This window comes from Musa acuminata, chromosome BXJ2-1, assembly GCF_036884655.1.
Source record: "Musa acuminata AAA Group cultivar baxijiao chromosome BXJ2-1, Cavendish_Baxijiao_AAA, whole genome shotgun sequence".
Taxonomy (NCBI): domain Eukaryota; kingdom Viridiplantae; phylum Streptophyta; class Magnoliopsida; order Zingiberales; family Musaceae; genus Musa; species Musa acuminata.
In genome coordinates this window covers 25,318,176-25,337,626 of record NC_088338.1, presented here as the reverse complement: position 1 = coordinate 25,337,626, position 19,451 = coordinate 25,318,176, and the positions used below count along the sequence as shown (strand labels likewise).

The window sequence follows — 19,451 nt, the reverse complement described above, 5'->3', positions numbered from 1 at the left end:
GGAAAGCTCTCTCGGAGCCCCTCGATACTGACAGCGTACCGGTCACAGAAAATTTCCAGCCCCAAAACAATCGTCTCGGAGCTCTACGAGAGATGTTTTGTATCCCAGGATGCAAAAAGGAGTGCAACACGAGGACTTCCCAGGGGGTCACCCATCGTAGTACTACTATGGCCCAAGCACGCTTAAATTCGGTGTATTGATGGGATCCGGTGATTTAGTGCTGCCATTATCGCACCCGTTTCGCGAGCTTCGTCCCTCGCCTATGTGCACGACGCGGTCAGCGCATCAACGTCCGGAGTCTCTTGCCCGTCGCGAAACCGTCGTCGCTTTCTCGAACGTTCACGAAATCCCTATTGCAAGCTCTCTCCGTGCCCTAGCCCGACGACTGCGTATCGGTCACGGCAAGCGCGTGCCGAAACCATCGGCACTTTCTAGAATGATCTCGGAATCGCTATTGCGACCCCAATCCGGAAAGCTCTCTCGAAGCCCCTCGATACTGACTGCATAGCAGTCACAGCAAATTTTCAGCCCCAAAACAATCGTCTCGGAGCTCTACCGGAGATGTTTCGAATCCCGGGATGCAAAAAGGAGTGCAACACGAGGACTTCCCAGGGGGTCACCCATCGTAGTACTACTCTGGCCCAAGCACGCTTAACTTCGGTGTTTTGATGGGATCCGGTGATTTAGTGCTGCCATTATCGCACCCGTTTCGCGAGCTTCGTCCCTCGCCTATGTGCACGTCGCGGTCAGCGTATCAACGTCCGGAGCCTCTTGCCCGTCGCGAAACCGTCGTCGCTTTCTCGAACGTTCACGAAATCCCTATTGCAAGCTCTCTCCGAGCCCTAGCCCGACGACTGCGTATCGGTCACGGGAAGCGCGTGCCGAAACCATCGGCACTTTCTAGAACGATCTCGAAATCGCTATTGCGACCCCAATCCGGAAAGCTCTCTCGGAGCCCCTCGATACTGACTGCGTAGCGGTCACAGCAAATTTTCAGCCCCAAAACAATCGTCTCGGAGCTCTACGGAAGATGTTTCGTATCCCGGGATGCAAAAAGGAGTGCAACACGAGGACTTCCCAGGGGGTCACCCATCGTAGTACTACTCTGGCCCAAGCACGCTTAACTTCGGTGTTTTGATGGGATCCGGTGTTTTAGTGCTGGCATTATCCCACCCGTTTCGCGAGCTTCGTCCCTCGCCTATGTGCACGTCGTGGTCGGCGCAGCAACGTCCGGAGCTGTCACGACCCGGGTCTGATGAGCTAACTGGCCAATAACTCCATTTTGGTCCTCAACGGCGGACCAAAATGCTTAAGCGGGAGGTAACGTAGTACACTCATCAGGCCCTTATAAGCTAATCACACACATTCCCCACTTCCGATGTGGGACTAATGGGATATTACACTATCCCCAACTCAATTAGCTTGACGTCCTCGTCAAGGCCTGACATATCCCAGATCGAACCCTAGCATAGTGCATGTGAGGTTTAACTCAGTGGTGGCTCCACGCCGTGACGAGTTCTCTGACTCCATCCACGGGTAGCCCTTTCCTACTGCAGCCCTCTCACCCTGCCCTAATGCTAGATCGGCTCTGATACCAAATGTCACGACCCGGGTCTGATGAGCTAACTGGCCAATAACTCCATTTTGGTCCTCAACGGCGGACCAAAATGCTTAAGCGGGAGGTAACGTAGTACACTCATCATGCCCTTATAAGCTAATCACACACATTCCCCACTTCCGATGTGGGACTAATGGGATATTACACTATCCCCAACTCAATTAGCTTGACGTCCTCGTCAAGGCCTGACATATCCCAGATCGAACCCTAGCATAGTGCATGTGAGGTTTAACTCAGTGGTGGCTCCACGCCGTGATGAGTTCTCTGACTCCATCCACGGGTAGCCCTTTCCTACTGCAGCCCTCTCACCCTGCCCTAATGCTAGGTCGGCTCTGATACCAAATGTCACGACCCGGGTCTGATGAGCTAACTGGCCAATAACTCCATTTTGGTCCTCAACGGCGGACCAAAATGCTTAAGCGGGAGGTAACGTAGTACACTCATCAGGCCCTTATAAGCTAATCACACACATTCCCCACTTCCGATGTGGGACTAATGGGATATTACAGGAGCCTCTTGCCCGTCACGAAACCGTCGTCGCTTTCTCGAACGTTCACGAAATCCCTATTGCAAGCTCTCTCCGAGCCCTAGCCCGACGACTGCGTATCGGTCAAGGCAAGCACGTGCCGAAACCATCGGCACTTTCTAGAACGATCTCGGAATCGCTATTGCGACCCCAATCCGGAAAGCTCTCTCCGAGCCCCTCGATACTGACTGCGTAGCGGTCACAGCAAATTTCCAGCCCCAAAATAATCGTCTCGGAGCTCTACGGGAGATGTTTCGTATCCAAGGATGCAAAAAGGAGTGCAACACGAGGACTTCCCAGGGGGTCACCCATCCTAGTACTACTCTGACTCAAGCACACTTAACTTCGGAGTTTTGATGGGATCCGGTGATTTAGAGCTGGCATTATCGCACCCGTTTCGCGTGCTTCGTCCCTCGCCTATGTGCACGTCGCGGTCGGCGTATCAACGTCCGGAGCCTCTTGCCCGTCACGAAACCGTCGACGCTTTCTCGAACGTTCACGAAATCCCTATTGCAAGCTCTCTCCGAGCCCTAGCCCGACGACTGCGTATCGGTCACGGCAAGCGCGTGCCGAAACCATCGGCACTTTCTTGAACGATCTCGGAATCGCTATTGCGACCCCAATCCGGAAAGCTCTCTCCGAGCCCCTCGATACTGACTGCGTAGGGGTCACAGCAAATTTCCAGCCCCAAAACAATCGTCTCAGAGCTCAACGGGAGATGTTTAGTATCCCGGGATGCAAAAAGGAGTGCAACACGAGGACTTCTCAGGGGGTCACCCATCATAGTACTACTCTGGCCCAAGCACGCTTAACTTCGGTGTTTTGATGGGATCCGGTGTTTTAGTGCTGGCATTATCCCACCCGTTTCTCGAGCTTCGTCCCTCGCCTATGTGCACGTCGCGGTCGGCGCAGCAACGTCCGGAGCCTCTTGCCCGTCACGAAACCGTCGTCGCTTTCTCGAACGTTCACGAAATCCCTATTGCAAGCTCTCTCCGAGCCCTAGCCCGACGACTGCGTATCGGTCAAGGCAAGCGCGTGCCGAAACCATCGGCACTTTCTAGAACGATCTCGGAATTGCTATTGCGACCCCAATCCGGAAAGCTCTCTCCGAGCCCCTCGATACTGACTGCGTAGCGGTCACAGCAAATTTCCAGCCCCAAAACAATCGTCTCGGAGCTCTACGGGAGATGTTTCGTATGCCGGGATGCAAAAAGTGTTGAATCTCGGATTTTGATGATATAATCAATTGGTGGGTTAATTGATCTAATCCATATTATTGAGTTAAGTGTGCAGGATTAACTACGATAACCAGAAAACATAAAGCAAGGATACCGGAGTCGAGCTCGATGGACGTTTAAGAGACCGAAGAATCATCGGAGATGCTGCCGGAACCATCCGAGAAGAAATCGGGAACGTGTCGGAAGTTCAGAGAAGAAATCGTCGGAGGCTCGCGGAGATTACCGAGAAGGCTCGGCTACTCGTTAAAGTCATCACAAAGATTGGGAGCTTGCAGGGAGTCCGTCGGAAGAAGTTCGTCGGAAAGCTCGCCGGAACAAGACTCGACGTTTGCGATTGAAAATTTGCTTAGGATGTTTTTGTGTTATGTAGTTCACTTGTAATTAGGATTAGGATTAAGAGATAATCCTATATCCTGGTTAGGGGCCAACTGGACCCAAAGTCAGATTTGGTTTGGGCTAAAATTAAGCCAAACCAATGAATCGGAGAGCCAGGCGGTGGCACCGCCTGGCTGGGCGGTGAAACCGCCCAGCACCCGAGAGCTGGGCGGTGACACCTCCTTGGCTGGGCGGTTGCACCGTCCAGCACCCGAGTGCTGGGCGGTGGCACCGCCTGGCTGGGCGGTGGAACCTCCAGCACCGGAAACCCTAAGAGATTTCAAATTTTGAAACCCAAAATTTGAATCCTCTTGAGGCCTATAAATACCCCTCTAATCTCAGCTGAGGTTACAACTTTTGAGAAGCATTTTGATTGAGAGAAAAGTCTTAGAAAGTCTTAGCAAGTCTTGTTTTCAATTTGCTAGAGAGTTCTCCTCCTTCTTTCGTATTGAAAATTTGTAAGAGGTTGAGCTGCTTGTAAAAGGTTGTAAGAGGGGTGTTTACCCTTCCATTTCAAGAGACTTGCTAGTGGAAGGTGGGAGCCTCATCGAAGAGGGGCCTCGCAAGTGGAGTAGGTCATTTGACCGAACCACTCTAAAAATCGGCGTAATCTCTGGTTTGCTTTTTATTATTGTCATTTACATTACTGCAAATCTTCTTACTGCTTTAGTTTGTATTACTCTTGCTGCGCAACTTTAAGAATACGCCTTCAAGTTAAATTTCTCAAGTTTCGTTCTTAACGTACGAAAGATTTTGATTAAAATCAAAGTTTTAATCCGCTGCACTAATTCACCCCCCCCTCTTAGTGCCGCTCCGATCCTAACAAGTGGTATCAGAGCAAGGTTATCTCTCATATTTGGTTTAATACCCAAGAGAGATGGCTTACTCCGGCATGCAAGAGGGCCATTCTATTGCACGACCACCTTTGTTTAATGGGTCGGATTACACATATTGGAAGACTCGCATGAGAATCTTCCTCATTTCTATGGACTTTGAGCTTTGGTCTATTGTCGAGAATGGATTTCAAAAATCTTCTCTTCCCATGAGCGAATGGGATGAATCGGAGAAGAAGGTTTTTGCTTTAAATGCAAAGGCTATGAATGCCTTGTTTTGTGCACTAGACAAAAACGAATTTAATCGTGTTTCAATGTGTGATTCGGCTTTTGATATTTGGAGAACTCTTGAGGTCACTCATGAAGGCACTAGCCGAGTGAAAGAGTCCAAAATCAACATCCTTGTGCACTCTTACGAACTTTTCCGAATGAAACCAAGTGAGTCCATCGGAGACATGTACACCCGGTTTACGGATGTCATCAATGGATTCAAAGCTCTTGGTAAAGATTTTACTAACTTTGAACTAGTAACTAAAATCTTAAGGTCCCTCCTTAAAAGTTGGGATCCAAAAGTTACGGCCATTCAAGAGGCCAAAGACCTTAAAGCATTCCCTCTTGAAGAACTCATTGGGTCTCTAATGACCTACGAAATGACATGTCAAGCTCATGACGAGCTCGAGAACCCCCTTCCAAAGAACAGGAAGGATATGGCACTCAAATCACAAGAAGACCACTTGAAAGGAACATCAAGTGATGAGGACAGTGACAATGACATTGCACTTTTGACTCAAAAATTTAAAAAATATTTAAGAAAGAACAGATTTAAAAATAATACAAAAAATAAATTTGAACAAAAGAAGGACCAAGTGATTTGCTATGAATGCAAAAAACCGGGACACTATAAGAACGATTGTCCTCAAGCCAAAAAGAGAACATCAAAGAAGAAGGCGTTCAAGGCAACGTGGGATGATTCAAGCGCATCCGAAGAAGAGGAGTCCAACACCGAGCAAGTTGCTCATTACGCGCTAATGGCGTTAGGAGAAGAGGTATGTGATTTATTTAATGAAGATTTATCTTTTGAAGAACTATCTATCGCTTTTCATGAATTATTTGATGAATGTAGAACTGTTAGCAAGAAGTTAAGTATCTTAAAGAAAGAGCATGCTTTGCTACAAGATAAGTTTGATAGTCTTCAAACTCCTCCATGCTCTAAGTGTGAGCACTTAGAAGCAATAAAAAATGAAAATTTGCTTCTTAAGGAAACCTTAAACAAGTTTAAGGTTGGTAGCAAAGGATTAGATATGATCCTTGCACACAAGGGTCACATCGCAAATAGAAATGGAATTGGATTTGTAAAAGGATTACATCAAAATCCTACCACTTTCATAAAAGGACCTACATTACATGTTTCCTCTTATATGAAATGCAACTTTTGTTGCAAATCCGGACATATTGCCTACAAATGCCCATTTAGGAAAATTAGTTCACAAAAATTAATATGGGTTCCTAAAGAAACTATAAAGAATTCAATCATAAATAACAAAGTTAGTGGGTCAATTTTTGAGGCACCCAAAATCAAATGGGTACCTAAAAATCATCATCTTTTGTAGACAAACCCACAAGCTAGGAGCAAGAGATGGTATCTCGATAGTGGATGCTCAAGACATATGACTGGAGATCCATCTCATTTCTCTATGCTCACTAGCAAAGAAGAAGGGTACGTTACCTTCGGAGACAACAACAAGGGCAAAATCATTGGCAAGGGAACTATTGGTAACAAATTTAATTTTTCCATTGATGATGTCTTACTAGTTGATGGATTGAAACATAATCTCTTGAGTATTAGTCAACTATGCGATAAAGGTTACATCGTTAGATTTGAATCAAATATGTGCATTATTGAAAAACCAAATCATAACATGACTATGATTGCTTTAAAACAAAATAATGTCTATACCATCAATCTTGATGAACTAAGTAATGAAATGTGCTTCTCCGTCGTAAATGATGATGCTTGGCTTTGGCATAGGAGATTAGGCCATGCAAGCATGAAAACAATATCTAAGATCTCATCTCAAGAATTAGTACGAGGAATTCCAAATATAAAGTTTATTAAGGACAAAGTATGCGATGCATGTCAACTAGGCAAACAAATAAAAACAAGCTTCAAACCAAAAAATCAAATTAGCACTACTAGACCATTACAATTGATCCATTTGGACCTATTTGGACCAATTGATACAACAAGTCTAGGTGGAAGCAAATATGTTTTTGTGATTGTGGATGACTACTCTAGATACACTTGGACCTATTTCTTAGCTCACAAAAGTGATTGCTTCAAGTGTTTCTCTAAATTTTGTAAACTCACTCAAAACGAAAAAGGCTTCATGATTTCATCAATTCGGAGTGATCACGGTGGTGAATTCCGAAACCGTGACTTTCAAAATTTTTGCGAAATTAATGGGTACAATCACAACTTCTCAACTCCAAGAAATCCTCAACAAAATGGAGTAGTTGAAAGGAAAAATAGAAACCTACAAGAAATGGCAAGAACTATGTTGAATGAACATAGTTTACCTAAGTACTTTTGGGCCGAAGCCGTAAATACGGCTTGCTACATCATGAATAGAGTCCTAATAAGACCATCCTTATCCAAAACTCCCTATGAATTATGGAATAACAAAAAACCAAACATCTCCTATTTTAAAGTTTTTGGTTATAAATGCTTTATTTTAAATGAAAGGGATGCTTTAGGAAAATTTGATGCTAAATCCGATGAAGGCATCTTTCTTGGTTACTCTTCCGTTTCTAAAGCTTTTCGGGTTTTTAATAAAAGAACTTTAGTAATTGAAGAATCTATTCATATAGTTTTTAATGAAATTTCCGATTTAAAGAAAAATGATTTTGATGATGATCTTGATTTTGATAATTTGAATTTAAATGAACCCTCTCCTCAAAATAGCCATTTGAATGCATCTTCTTCCGAAATTTCTTTACCAAAAGAATGGAAGTATGTAGATGCTCATCCAAAAGAGCAAATTATAGGAGATACATCAAAAGGGGTTCAAACTCGTTCTTCTTTCAAAATTTCTGTGCTAACGCCGCTTTCCTTTCTCAAATTGAACCTAAATGCATTGACGAAGCCTTAAAAGATGATTTTTGGATCATTGCAATGCAAGAAGAATTGAACCAATTTGAGAGGAATGAGGTATGGAAGCTTGTTCCTAGACCAAGTGACCACTTAGTCATAGGTACTAAGTGGGTCTTTAGAAACAAGCAAGACGAAAATGGTATCATGGTTAGAAACAAGGCTAGATTAGTGGCCAAAGGTTTCAACCAAGAAGAAGGTATCGATTACGAAGAAACCTTCGCTCCCGTGGCTCGATTAGAAGCCATAAGGATGCTCCTTGCCTATGCTAGTAGTAATAATTTTAAACTATTTCAAATGGATGTTAAAAGTGCTTTCTTGAATGGTTTTATTTCCGAAGAAGTATTTGTCGAACAACCTCCCGGATTTGAAAATTCTCTTCTTCCTAATCATGTATTCAAATTGACTAAAGCTCTCTATGGCTTAAAACAAGCTCCTAGAGCTTGGTATGAAAGGCTTAGTTCCTTTCTTATTTTAAATAATTTTACCAAAGGCAAGGTTGATACTACATTGTTTATTAAACATTTTGAAAATAATTTTCTTATTGTGCAAATTTATGTTGACGATATTGTGTTTGGCTCTTCGGATGAATCACTATGTGAATCATTTGCCAAATGTATGAGTCTTGAATTTGAAATGAGTTTAATGGGTGAATTAACTTTCTTTTTGGGATTACAAATCAAACAACTTAGTGATGGTATATTTCTTAACCAATCCAAATATACATTAGAATTGTTAAAATAATTTAACATGGATAATTCAAAAGCAATAAACACCCCTATGAGTACTGCGACTAAGTTAGATATGGATGAAAATGGTGAAAGTTTCGATCAAAAAACATATAGGGGAATGATAGGTAGTCTACTCTACCTCACTGCGACTAGACCAGATATTATGTTTAGTGTAGGACTTTGCGCTAGGTTTCAATCTAATCCTAAATTATCTCATCTTAAGTGTGTTAAAAGAATATTTAGGTATCTTAAAGGAACTCCAAATTTAGGATTGTGGTATCCAAAATCTGAAAATTTTGATCTAATAGCTTATGTAGATGCCGATTTTGGCGGATGCAGGATAGATAGAAAAAGTACATCCGGAACATGCCAATTTTTAGGACATGCACTTGTTTCTTGGACTTCCAAGAAACAAAATTCAGTTGCACTATCTATGGCGGAAGCCGAATACATTGCTGCAAGTGCATGTTGTGCACAAGTAATTTGGATGAAAAATACATTAGAAGACTATGGAATTCACCTTGAAAATATTCCCATAAAATGCGATAATACTAGTGCCATATGCCTTACTAAAAATCCAATTCAGCATTCTAGAACTAAGCACATCGACGTTAGGCATCATTTCATACGCGATCATGTCCTTAACAATAATGTTGTCCTAGAATTCATTGACACAAAGCATCAATTAGCAGATATATTCACAAAAGCCTTGAATGAAGACCAATTTGAATTCATCCGAAGGGAATTAGGCATGCTAAATTGTCCCTAAAATGAACTTCACAAAAAAAAAAAAAGGACTCGTTCTTTTCCCTTCGTTTATAAATTTGAATTCTTCCTTCTTCTACAATTCAAAATGATCCATTAAAGTATAAATTATGATCTTGAGAGAAGAAACTAAACAAAAGGAAGGAAGAAATTTTTTTTTCTTTCCTCCGCGTGATGCCAGCGGTGGCACCGCCAGATCCGGCGGTTGGACCGACTGGCGCTCGGGCGCCAGGCGGTGACACCGACCAGTTTGGCGGTGACACCGACCGAGTCACCCTTTTAACCCGAGGGGTTAGGGCCGGCGGTGACACCGCCCCCAACCCGAAGAAAGACCCCTCTAAAACCCTCTCCCATTCCCTCTAACCCTCATTCTACCTCTTAGAAACATTGGAGAAGGATTCTTGGTGGTCCAAGCTTTCCATCTCTCAACATAATCTCCACAAGGTAACACTTGAAATCCCTCATTTCTTTTCTCTTTCTCTTGCTTATTTTTCACAATTTCATCATCATCTTGTCTAGAAAATGGCACCAAAGAGATCAAAAGGAATAAGGATTGAAGGAGATTCATATAACCATGACCTTTTTAGATCAAAAGAGGTAGCCCTTAGCTTTCCAAAATTTGAAACACGATGTATCCATAAGGGAAAATACGTTGATTTGGATGAACTAGAGGACTTAGATCCCATTAAGTGGTTTGCTCAACTAGAAGCTCTACCTCTACTACAAATAGATGAACCAATCTATCCACGGTTAGTGAGATTGTTCTATGCCAACCTATATGAAGACAATGATAGCCTAAGCACTTACATTCTAGGAACACCCATTAGAATTTTTGACAGCACCATTTGTGAGCTAATTGGCATAACTGAAAAAGATAGGGGATGCTATTTTAAAGGTAAATGGGACGTCAAAAAAATAGGAGCAACCTATTCCGAAGCCGTGAAAACAATTTTTGCAAATCCAAACCTTGACTTCCTACCCAAGAGCTGTGAACACTTAATGCCTTTCAACTCTAAAATTCTTCATCACATTATCACAAGCATCATATTCCCGAAACAATTTCATCTTGACGAAGTAAGTCAATTAGAGATAGGAACCATGTATTGGATTATGACCAGTCAGCATAATTGTTTTGGGTACTTGATTCGCCAACACATGCAGGAAATTATGACTAAAGATACTATATTGCCATATGGGAGGTTAATCACTAGAATTCTTCATGCCTATGACATTTGCATACCACCCGATGAAGAATCTATTCAAAATGATCGATATAACATAATAAATAAAAACCTGCTAAAAAAACTTAGGTGCACTCTCAGCAATGGCATATGGGTTAGGCAGCCTAGAAGGACGGATCCAATTCCTACACCAATAGAACAACCCGAAACACCAATTCTTATAGGAAATGAATCTCCTCCTCCTAGTCCCTTTGGAGCAGCACCTTCAGCTCCTGTTTCCTCCTCTGAAGATATCATTATGGCGGAGCTATCTCAGATCAAATCACAGCAAGAACAAATTCAGAATCAACAAGTTGAAATTTTGAAGACACTACGACAAATGAATGAAAAAATAGATATCATGTATCAGCACTGTGGATTACCTCCTAAGGATTAAATTAATGTATCTTTTTATTCTGTTCTGTTTGCTTTTAAAAACAAAGTCATGGTTGTCATCGATTGTACGATAACTGATCTTTCCTTTAGATAACTACTGTCTTAATCTGCATAGATGATGATGTCTTTTGGATAAACTATTTCTGGCAAATTTGAATGATGAACTTTGATAAATGATAAACCTTTTTCTATGATCATCAATTAGCTGGCTTGTCTCTTTTTGTTGATGACAAAGGGGGAGAAGTGATGACTTGCACCAGAACGATAGCATGACTAATATGAATTACAAAAACTTATGTGATATGAATGTCCTATATGACTTGCAAATCCTTGAAAATATCACAAGTTTGATATCATGAAATTTATATTGAAAATCTTTATCTTCTGTCGTAGCAAAATTTATATTGAAATTTATATTGTTTAATGAGGATAACGATAAAGTTCTACGATTAGAACTTATCGGGTTATGCTTGAATCCAATGGGATGGAATTCAAGTGTTTTTTATCTTCTCATAATATGGCATATAGATAGGGGGAGTTATGTTTAACTCCGTCATCAATTGATTGTCATCATCAAAAAGGGGGAGATTGTTGAATCTCGGATTTTGATGATATAATCAATTGGTGGGTTAATTGATCTAATCCATATTATTGAGTTAAGTGTGCAGGATTAACTACGATAACCAGAAAACATAAAGCAAGGATACCGGAGTCGAGCTCGATGGACGTTTAAGAGACCGAAGAATCATCGGAGATGTTGCCGGAACCATCCGAGAAGAAATCGGGAACGTGTCGGAAGTTCGCCGAAGAAATCGTCGGAGGCTCGCGGAGATCACCGAGAAGGCTCGGCTACTCGTTAAAGTCATCACAAAGATTGGGAGCTTGCAGGGAGTCCGTCGGAAGAAGTTCGTCGGAAAGCTCGCCGGAACAAGACTCGACGTTCACGGTTGAAAATTTGCTTAGGATGTTTTTGTGTTATGTAGTTCACTTGTAATTAGGATTAGGATTAAGAGATAATCCTATATCCTGGTTAGGGGCCAACTGGGCCCAAAGTCAGATTTGGTTTGGGCTAAAATTAAGCCAAACCAATGAATCGGAGAGCCAGGCGGTGGCACCGCCTGGCTGGGCGGTGAAACCGCCCAGCACCCGAGAGCTGGGCGGTGACACCTCCTTGGCTGGGCGGTTGCACCGTCCAGCACCCGAGTGCTGGGCGGTGGCACCGCCTGGCTGGGCGGTGGAACCTCCAGCACCGGGAACCCTGAGAGATTTCAAATTTTGAAACCCAAAATTTGAATCCTCTTGAGGCCTATAACTACCCCTCTAATCTCAGCTGAGGTTACAACTTTTGAGAAGCATTTTGATTGAGAGAAAAGTCTTAGAAAGTCTTAGCAAGTCTTGTTTTCAATTTGCTAGAGAGTTCTCCTCCTTCTTTCGTATTGAAAATTTGTAAGAGGTTGAGCTGCTTGTAAAAGGTTGTAAGAGGGGTGTTTACCCTTCCATTTCAAGAGACTTGCTAGTGGAAGGTGGGAGCCTCATCGAAGAGGGGCCTCGCAAGTGGAGTAGGTCATTTGACCGAACCACTCTAAAAATCGGCGTAATCTCTGGTTTTCTTTTTATTATTGTCATTTACATTACTGCAAATCTTCTTACTGCTTTAGTTTGTATTACTATTGCTACGCAACTTTAAGAATACGCCTACAAGTTAAATTTCTCAAGTTTCGTTCATAACGTACGAAAGATTTTGATTAAAATCGAAGTTTTAATCCGCTGCACTAATTCACTCCCCCCTCTTAGTGCCGCTCCGATCCTAACAAAAAGGAGTGCAACACGAGGACTTCTGAGGGTGTCACCCATCGTAGTACTACTCTGGCCCAAGCACGCTTAACTTTGGTGTTTTGATAGGATCCGGTGATTTAGTGCTGGCATTATCGCACCCGTTTCTCGAGCTTCGTCCCTCGCCTATGTGCTCGTCGTGGTCGGCACATCAACGTCCGGAGCCTCTTGCCCGTCACGAAACCATCGTCGTTTTCTCGAACGTTCACGAAATCCCTATTGCAAGCTCTCTCCGAGCCCTAGCCCGACGATTGCGTATCGATCATGGCAAGCACGTGCCGAAACCATCGACACTTTCTAGAACGATCTCGGAATCGCTATTGCGACCCCAATCCGGAAAGCTCTCTCCGAGCCCCTCGATACTGACTGCGTAGCGGTTACAGCAAATTTCCAGCCCCAAAACAATCGTCTCGGAGCTCTACGGGAGATGTTTCGTATCCCGGGATGCAAAAAGGAGTGCAACACGAGGACTTCCCAGGGGGTCACCCATCGTAGTACTACTCTGGCCCAAGCACGCTTAACTTCGGTGTTTTGATGGGATCCGGTGATTTAGTGCTGGCATTATCGCACCCGTTTCGCGAGCTTCGTCCCTCGCCTATGTGCACGTCGCGGTCAGCGCATCAACGTCCGGAGCCTCTTGCCCGTCGCGAAACCGTCATCGCTTTCTCGAACGTTCACGAAATCCGTATTGCAAGATTTCTCCGAGCCCTAGCCCGACGACTGCGTATCGGTCACGGCAAACGCGTTCCGAAACCATCGGCACTTTCTAGAACGATCTCGGAATCGCTATTGCGACCCCAATCCGGAAAGCTCTCTCGGAGCCCGTCGATACTGACTGTGTAGCGGTCACAGCAAATTTCCAGCCCCAAAACAATCGTCTCGGAGCTCTACGGGAGATTTTCGTAACCCGGGATGCAAAAAGGAGTGCAACACGAGGACTTCCCGGGGGTCACCCATCGTAGTACTACTCTGGCCCAAGCACGCTTAACTTCGGTGTTTTGATGGGATCCGGTGATTTAGTGCTGCCATTATCGCACCCGTTTCGCGTGCTTCGTCCCTCGCCTATGTGCACGTCGCGGTCAGCGCATCAACGTCCGGAGCCTCTTGCCCGTTGCGAAACCGTCGTCGCTTTCTCGAACGTTCACGAAATCCCTATTGCAAGCTCTCTCCGAGCCCTAGCCCGACGACTGCGTATCGGTCACGGCAAGCGCCAGCCGAAACCATCGGCACTTTCTAGAACGATCTCGGAATCGCTATTGCGATTCCCAATCCGGAAAGCTCTGTCGGAGCCCCTCGATACTGACTGCGTAGCGGTCACAGCAAATTTCCAGCCCCAAAACAATCGTCTCGGAGCTCTACGGGAGATGTTTCGTATCCCGGGATGCAAAAAGGAGTTCAACACGAGGACTTCCCAGGGGGTCACCCATCGTAGTACTACTCTGGCCCAAGCACGCTTAACTTCGGTGTTTTGATGGGATCCGGTGATTTAGTGCGACCATTATCGCACCCGTTTCGCGAGCTTCGTCCCTCGCCTATGTGCACGTCGCTGTCAGTGCATCAACGTCCGGAGCCTCTTGCCCGTCGCGAAACCGTCGTCGCTTTCTCTAACGTTCACGAAATCCCTATTGCAAGCTCTCTCCGAGCCCTAGCCCGACGACTGTGTATCGGTCACGGCAAGCGCGTGCCGAAACCATCGGCACTTTCTAGAATGATCTCGGAATCGCTATTGCGACACCAATCCGGAAAGCTCTCTCGGAGCCCCTCGATACTGACTGCGTAGCTGTCACAGCAAATTTCCAGCCCCAAAACAATCGTCTCGGAGCTCTACGGGAGATGTTTCGTATCCCGGGATGCAAAAAGGAGTGCAACACGAGGACTTCCCAGGCGGTCACCCATCGTAGTACTACTCTGGCCCAAGCACGCTTAACTTCGGTGTTTTGATGGGATCCGGTGATTTAGTGCTGCCATTATCGCACCCGTTTCGTGAGCTTCGTCCCTCGCCTATGTGCACGTCGCGGTCAGCGCATCAACATCCGGAGCCTCTTGCCCGTCGCGAAACCGTCGTCGCTTTCTCGAACGTTCACGAAATCCCTATTGCAAGCTCTCTCCGAGCCCTAGCCCGACGACTGCGTATCGATCACGGCAAGCGCGTGTCGAATCCATCGGCACTTTCTAGAACGATCTCGGAATCGCTATTGCGACCCCAATCAGGAAAGCTCTCTCCGAGCCCCTCGATACTGACTGCGTAGCGGTCACAGCAAATTTCCAGCCCCAAAACAATCGTCTCGGAGCTCTACGGGAGATGTTTCGTATCCCGGGATGCAAAAAGGAGTGCAACACGACGACTTCCGAGGGGGTCACCCATCGTAGTACTACTCTGGCCCAAGCACGCTTAACTTCGGTGTTTTGATGTGATCCGGTGATTTAGTGCTGGCATTATCGCACCCGTTTCGCGAGCTTCGTCCCTCGCCTATGTGCACGTCGCGGTCAGCGCATCAACGTCCGGAGCCTCTTGCCCGTCGCGAAACCGTCGTCGCTTTCTCGAACGTTCACGAAATCCCTATTGCAAGCTCTCTCCGAGCCCTAGCCCGACGACTGCGTATCTCGGTCACGGCAAGCGCGTGCCGAAACCATCGGCACTTTCTAGAACGATCTAGGAATCGCTATTGCGACCCAAATCCGGAAAGCTCTCTTTGAGCCCCTCGATATTGATTGCGTAGCGGTCACAGCAAATTTCCAGCCCCAAAACAATCGTCTCGGAGTTCAACGGGAGATGTTTCGTATCCCGGGATGCAAAAAGGAGTGAAACACAAGGACTTCCAAGGGGGTCACCCATTGTAGTACTACTCTGGCCCAAGCACGCTTAACTTCGGTGTTTTGATGGGAACCGGTGATTTAGTGCTGCCATTATTGCACCCGTTTCGCGAGCTTCGTCCCTCGCCTATTTGCACGTCGCGGTCCGCGGTCACGGCAAGCGCGTGCCGAAACCATCGTCACTTTCTAGAACGATCTCAGAATAGCTATTGCGACCCCAATCCGGAAAGCTCTCTCCGAGCCCCTCGATACTGACTGCGTAGCGGTTACAGCAAATTTCCAGCCCCAAAACAATCATCTCGGAGCTCTACGGGAGATGTTTCGTATCCAAGGATGCAAAAAGGAGTGCAACACGAGGACTTCCCAGGGGGTCACCCATCCTAGTACTACTCTGGCTCAAGTACGCTTAACTTCGGAGTTTTGATGGGATCCGGTGATTTAGAGCTGGCATTATCGCACCCGTTTCTCGTGCTTCGTCCCTCGCCTATGTGCACGTCACGGTCGGCGTATCAACGTCCGGAGCCTCTTGCCCATCACGATACCGTCGGCGCTTTCTCGATCGTTCACGAAATCCCTATTGTAAGCTGTCTCCGAGCCCTAGCCCGACGACTGCGTATCGGTCACGGCAAGCGCATGCCGAAACCATCGGCACTTTCTAGAACGATCTCGGAATCGCTATTGCGACCCCAATCCGGAAAGCTCTCTCCGAGCCCCTCGATACTGACTGCGTAGCGGTCACAGCAAATTTCCAGCCCCAAAACAATCGTCTCGGAGCTCTACGGGAGATGTTTCGTATCCCGGGATGCAAAAAGGAGTGCAACACGAGGACTTCCGAGGGGGTCACCCATCGTAGTACTACTCTGGCCCAAGCACGCTTAACTTCGGTGTTGTGATGGGATCCGGTGATTTAGTGCTGGCATTATCGCACCCGTTTCGCGAGCTTCGTCCCTCGCCTATGTGCACGTCGCGGTCAGCGCATCAACGTCCGGAGCCTCTTGCCCGTCGCGAAACCGTCGTCGCTTTCTCGAACGTTCACGAAATCCCTATTGCAAGCTCTCTCCGAGCCCTAGCCCGACGACTGCGTATCGGTCACGGCAAGCGCGTGCCGAAACCATCGGCACTTTCTAGAACGATCTAGGAATCGCTATTGCGACCCAAATCCGGAAAGCTCTCTTTGAGCCCCTCGATATTGATTGCGTAGCGGTCACAGCAAATTTCCAGCCCCAAAACAATCGTCTCGGAGCTCAACGGGAGATGTTTCGTGTCCCGGGATGCAAAAAGGAGTGAAACACAAGGACTTCCGAGGGGGTCACCCATCGTAGTACTACTCTGGCCCAAGCACGCTTAACTTCGGTGTTTTGATGGGATCCGGTGACTTAGTGCTGCCATTATTGCACCCGTTTCGCGAGCTTCGTCCCTCGCCTATGTGCACGTCGCGGTCCGCGGTCACGGCAAGCGCGTGCCGAAACCATCGTCACTTTCTAGAACGATCTCAGAATCGCTATTGCGACCCCAATCCGGAAAGCTCTCTCCGAGCCCCTCGATACTGACTGCTTAGCGGTCACAGCAAATTTCCAGCCCCAAAACAATCGTCTCGGAGCTCTACGGGAGATGTTTCGTATCCAAGGATGCAAAAAGGAGTGCAACACGAGGACTTCCCAGGGGGTCACCCATCCTAGTACTACTCTGGCGCAAGCACGCTTAACTTCGGAGTTTTGATGGGATCCGGTGATTTAGAGCTGGCATTATCGCACCCGTTTCTCGTGCTTCGTCCCTCGCCTATGTGCACGTCACGGTCGGCGTATCAACGTCCGGAGCCTCTTGCCCATCACGAAACCGTCGGCGCTTTCTCGAACGTTCACGAAATCCCTATTGCAAGCTCTCTCCGAGCCCTAGCCCGACGACTGCGTATCGGTCACGGCAAGCGCGTGCCGAAACCATCGGCACTTTCTAGAACGATCTCGGAATCGCTATTGCGACCCCAATCCGGAAAGCTCTCTCCGAGCCCCTCGATACTGACTGCGTAGCGGTCACAGCAAATTTCCAGCCCCAAAACAATCGTCTCGGAGCTCAACGGGAGATGTATAGTATCCCGGGATGCAAAAAGGAGTGCAACACGAGGACTTCCCAGGGGGTCACCCATCATAGTACTACTCTGGCCCAAGCACGCTTAACTTCGGTGTTTTGATGGGATCCGGTGTTTTAGTGCTGGCATTATCGCACCCATTTCGCGAGCTTCGTCCCTCGCCTATGTGCACGTCGCGGTCGGCGCAGCAACGTCCGGAGCCTCTTGCCCGTCACGAAACCGTCGTCGCTTTCTCGAACGTTCACGAAATCCCTATTGCAAGCTCTCTCCGAGCCCTAGCCCGACGACTGCGTATCGGTCACGGCAAGCGCGTAGCGAAACCATCGGCACTTTCTAAAACGATCTCGGAATCGCTATTGCAACCCCAATCCGGAAAGCTCTCTCCGAGCCCCTCGATACTGACTGCGTAGCGGTCACAGCAAATTTCCAGCCCCAAAACATTCGTATCGGAGCTCTACGGGAGATGTTTCATATCCCGGGATGCAAAAAGGAGTGCAACACGAGGACTTCCCAGGGGGTCACCCATCGTAGTACTACTCTGGCCTAAGCACGCTTAACTTTGGTGTTTTGATGGGATCCGGTGATTTAGTGCTGGCATTATCGCACCCGTTTCTCGAGCTTCGTCCCTCGCCTATGTGCTCGTCGTGGTCGGCGCATCAACGTCCGGAGCCTCTTGCCCGTCACGAAACCGTCGTCGCTTTCTCGAACGTTCACGAAATCCCTATTGCAAGCTCTCTGCTAGCCCTAGCCCGACGATTGCGTATCGATCACGGCAAGCACGTGCCGAAACCATCGGCACTTTCTAGAACGATCTCGGAATCGCTATTGCGACCCCAATCCGAAAGCTCTCTCCGAGCCCCTCGATACTGACTGCGTAGCGGTCACAGTAAATTTCCAGCCCCAAAACAATCGTCTCGGAGCTCTACGGGAGATGTTTCGTATCCCGGGATGCAAAAAGGAGTGCAACACGAGGACTTCCTAGGGGGTCACCCATCGTAGTACTACTCTGGCCCAAGCACACTTAACTTCATTGTTTTGATTGGATCCGGTGATTTAGTGCTGGCATTATCGCACCCGTTTCGCGAGCTTCGTCCCTCGCCTATGTGCACGTCGCGGTCGGCGTATCAACGTCCGGAGCCTCTTGCCCGTCACGAAACCGTCGGCGCTTTCTCGAACGTTCACGAAATCCCTATTGCAAGCTCTCTCTGAGCCCTAGCCCGACGACTGCGTATCGGTCACGGCAAGCGCGTGCCGAAACCATCGGCACTTTCTAGAACGATCTCGGAATCGCTATTGCGACCCCAATCCGGAAAGCTCTCTCCGAGCCCCTCGATACTGACTGCATAGCGGTCACAGAAAATTTCCAGCCCCAAAACAATCATCTCGGAGCTCTACGGGAGATGTTTCGTATCCCGGGATGCAAAAAGGAGTGCAACACGAGGACTTCCCAGGGGGTCACCCATCATAGTACTACTCTGGCCCAAGCACGCTTAACTTCGGTGTTTTGATGGGATCCGGTGATTTAGTGCTGGCATTATCGCACCCGTTTCGCGAGCTTCGTCCCTCGCCTATGTGCACATCGCGGTCGGCGCATCAACGTCCGGAGCCTCTTGCCCGTCACGAAACCGTCGGCGCTTTCTCGAACGTTCTCGAAATCCCTATTGCAAGCTCTCTCCGAGCCCTAGCCCGACGACTGCGTATCGGTCACGGCAAGCGCGTGCCGAAACCATCGGCACTTTCTAGAACGATCTCGGAATCGCTATTGCGATCGCAATCCGGAAAGCTCTCTCCGAGCCCCTCGATACTGACTGCGTAGCGGTCACAGCAAATTTCCAGCCCCAAAACAATCGTCTCGGAGCGCTACGGGA

At 47.0% G+C, this 19,451-nt stretch overlaps 9 non-coding genes and 11 pseudogenes across 9 annotated transcripts; all 20 read right to left on the bottom strand.

The window, feature by feature from the left end:
• Positions 1-118: 118 nt before the first annotated feature.
• On the bottom strand, positions 119-237 carry LOC135604470 (5S ribosomal RNA; annotated as a pseudogene).
• Positions 238-587: 350 nt separating this feature from the next.
• On the bottom strand, positions 588-706 carry LOC135601457 (5S ribosomal RNA). Its single transcript, XR_010483750.1, has one exon. It is a non-coding gene; the product is annotated as a 5S ribosomal RNA (ribosomal RNA).
• Positions 707-1,056: 350 nt separating this feature from the next.
• LOC135600446 (5S ribosomal RNA) lies at positions 1,057-1,175 on the bottom strand. The gene has a single exon (XR_010482767.1). It is a non-coding gene; the product is annotated as a 5S ribosomal RNA (ribosomal RNA).
• Positions 1,176-2,419: 1,244 nt separating this feature from the next.
• On the bottom strand, positions 2,420-2,538 carry LOC135601734 (5S ribosomal RNA; annotated as a pseudogene).
• A 350-nt stretch (positions 2,539-2,888) lies between these two features.
• Positions 2,889-3,007, bottom strand: LOC135600560 (5S ribosomal RNA). Its single transcript, XR_010482879.1, has one exon. It is a non-coding gene; the product is annotated as a 5S ribosomal RNA (ribosomal RNA).
• A 9,660-nt stretch (positions 3,008-12,667) lies between these two features.
• Positions 12,668-12,786, bottom strand: LOC135604276 (5S ribosomal RNA; annotated as a pseudogene).
• Positions 12,787-13,136: 350 nt separating this feature from the next.
• LOC135600115 (5S ribosomal RNA) lies at positions 13,137-13,255 on the bottom strand. The gene has a single exon (XR_010482445.1). It is a non-coding gene; the product is annotated as a 5S ribosomal RNA (ribosomal RNA).
• Positions 13,256-13,604: 349 nt separating this feature from the next.
• LOC135603144 (5S ribosomal RNA) lies at positions 13,605-13,722 on the bottom strand (annotated as a pseudogene).
• A 351-nt stretch (positions 13,723-14,073) lies between these two features.
• LOC135604033 (5S ribosomal RNA) lies at positions 14,074-14,192 on the bottom strand (annotated as a pseudogene).
• Positions 14,193-14,542: 350 nt separating this feature from the next.
• On the bottom strand, positions 14,543-14,661 carry LOC135601415 (5S ribosomal RNA). The gene has a single exon (XR_010483710.1). It is a non-coding gene; the product is annotated as a 5S ribosomal RNA (ribosomal RNA).
• A 350-nt stretch (positions 14,662-15,011) lies between these two features.
• On the bottom strand, positions 15,012-15,130 carry LOC135603017 (5S ribosomal RNA; annotated as a pseudogene).
• Positions 15,131-15,482: 352 nt separating this feature from the next.
• Positions 15,483-15,601, bottom strand: LOC135602877 (5S ribosomal RNA; annotated as a pseudogene).
• A 238-nt stretch (positions 15,602-15,839) lies between these two features.
• On the bottom strand, positions 15,840-15,958 carry LOC135601392 (5S ribosomal RNA). Its single transcript, XR_010483687.1, has one exon. It is a non-coding gene; the product is annotated as a 5S ribosomal RNA (ribosomal RNA).
• A 350-nt stretch (positions 15,959-16,308) lies between these two features.
• LOC135601766 (5S ribosomal RNA) lies at positions 16,309-16,427 on the bottom strand (annotated as a pseudogene).
• A 350-nt stretch (positions 16,428-16,777) lies between these two features.
• Positions 16,778-16,896, bottom strand: LOC135604035 (5S ribosomal RNA; annotated as a pseudogene).
• Positions 16,897-17,134: 238 nt separating this feature from the next.
• On the bottom strand, positions 17,135-17,253 carry LOC135600751 (5S ribosomal RNA). Its single transcript, XR_010483064.1, has one exon. It is a non-coding gene; the product is annotated as a 5S ribosomal RNA (ribosomal RNA).
• Positions 17,254-17,603: 350 nt separating this feature from the next.
• On the bottom strand, positions 17,604-17,722 carry LOC135599658 (5S ribosomal RNA). Its single transcript, XR_010482005.1, has one exon. It is a non-coding gene; the product is annotated as a 5S ribosomal RNA (ribosomal RNA).
• A 350-nt stretch (positions 17,723-18,072) lies between these two features.
• On the bottom strand, positions 18,073-18,191 carry LOC135602073 (5S ribosomal RNA; annotated as a pseudogene).
• Positions 18,192-18,540: 349 nt separating this feature from the next.
• Positions 18,541-18,659, bottom strand: LOC135604306 (5S ribosomal RNA; annotated as a pseudogene).
• Positions 18,660-19,009: 350 nt separating this feature from the next.
• On the bottom strand, positions 19,010-19,128 carry LOC135600056 (5S ribosomal RNA). Its single transcript, XR_010482390.1, has one exon. It is a non-coding gene; the product is annotated as a 5S ribosomal RNA (ribosomal RNA).
• Between the last annotated feature and the right edge of the window lie 323 nt (positions 19,129-19,451).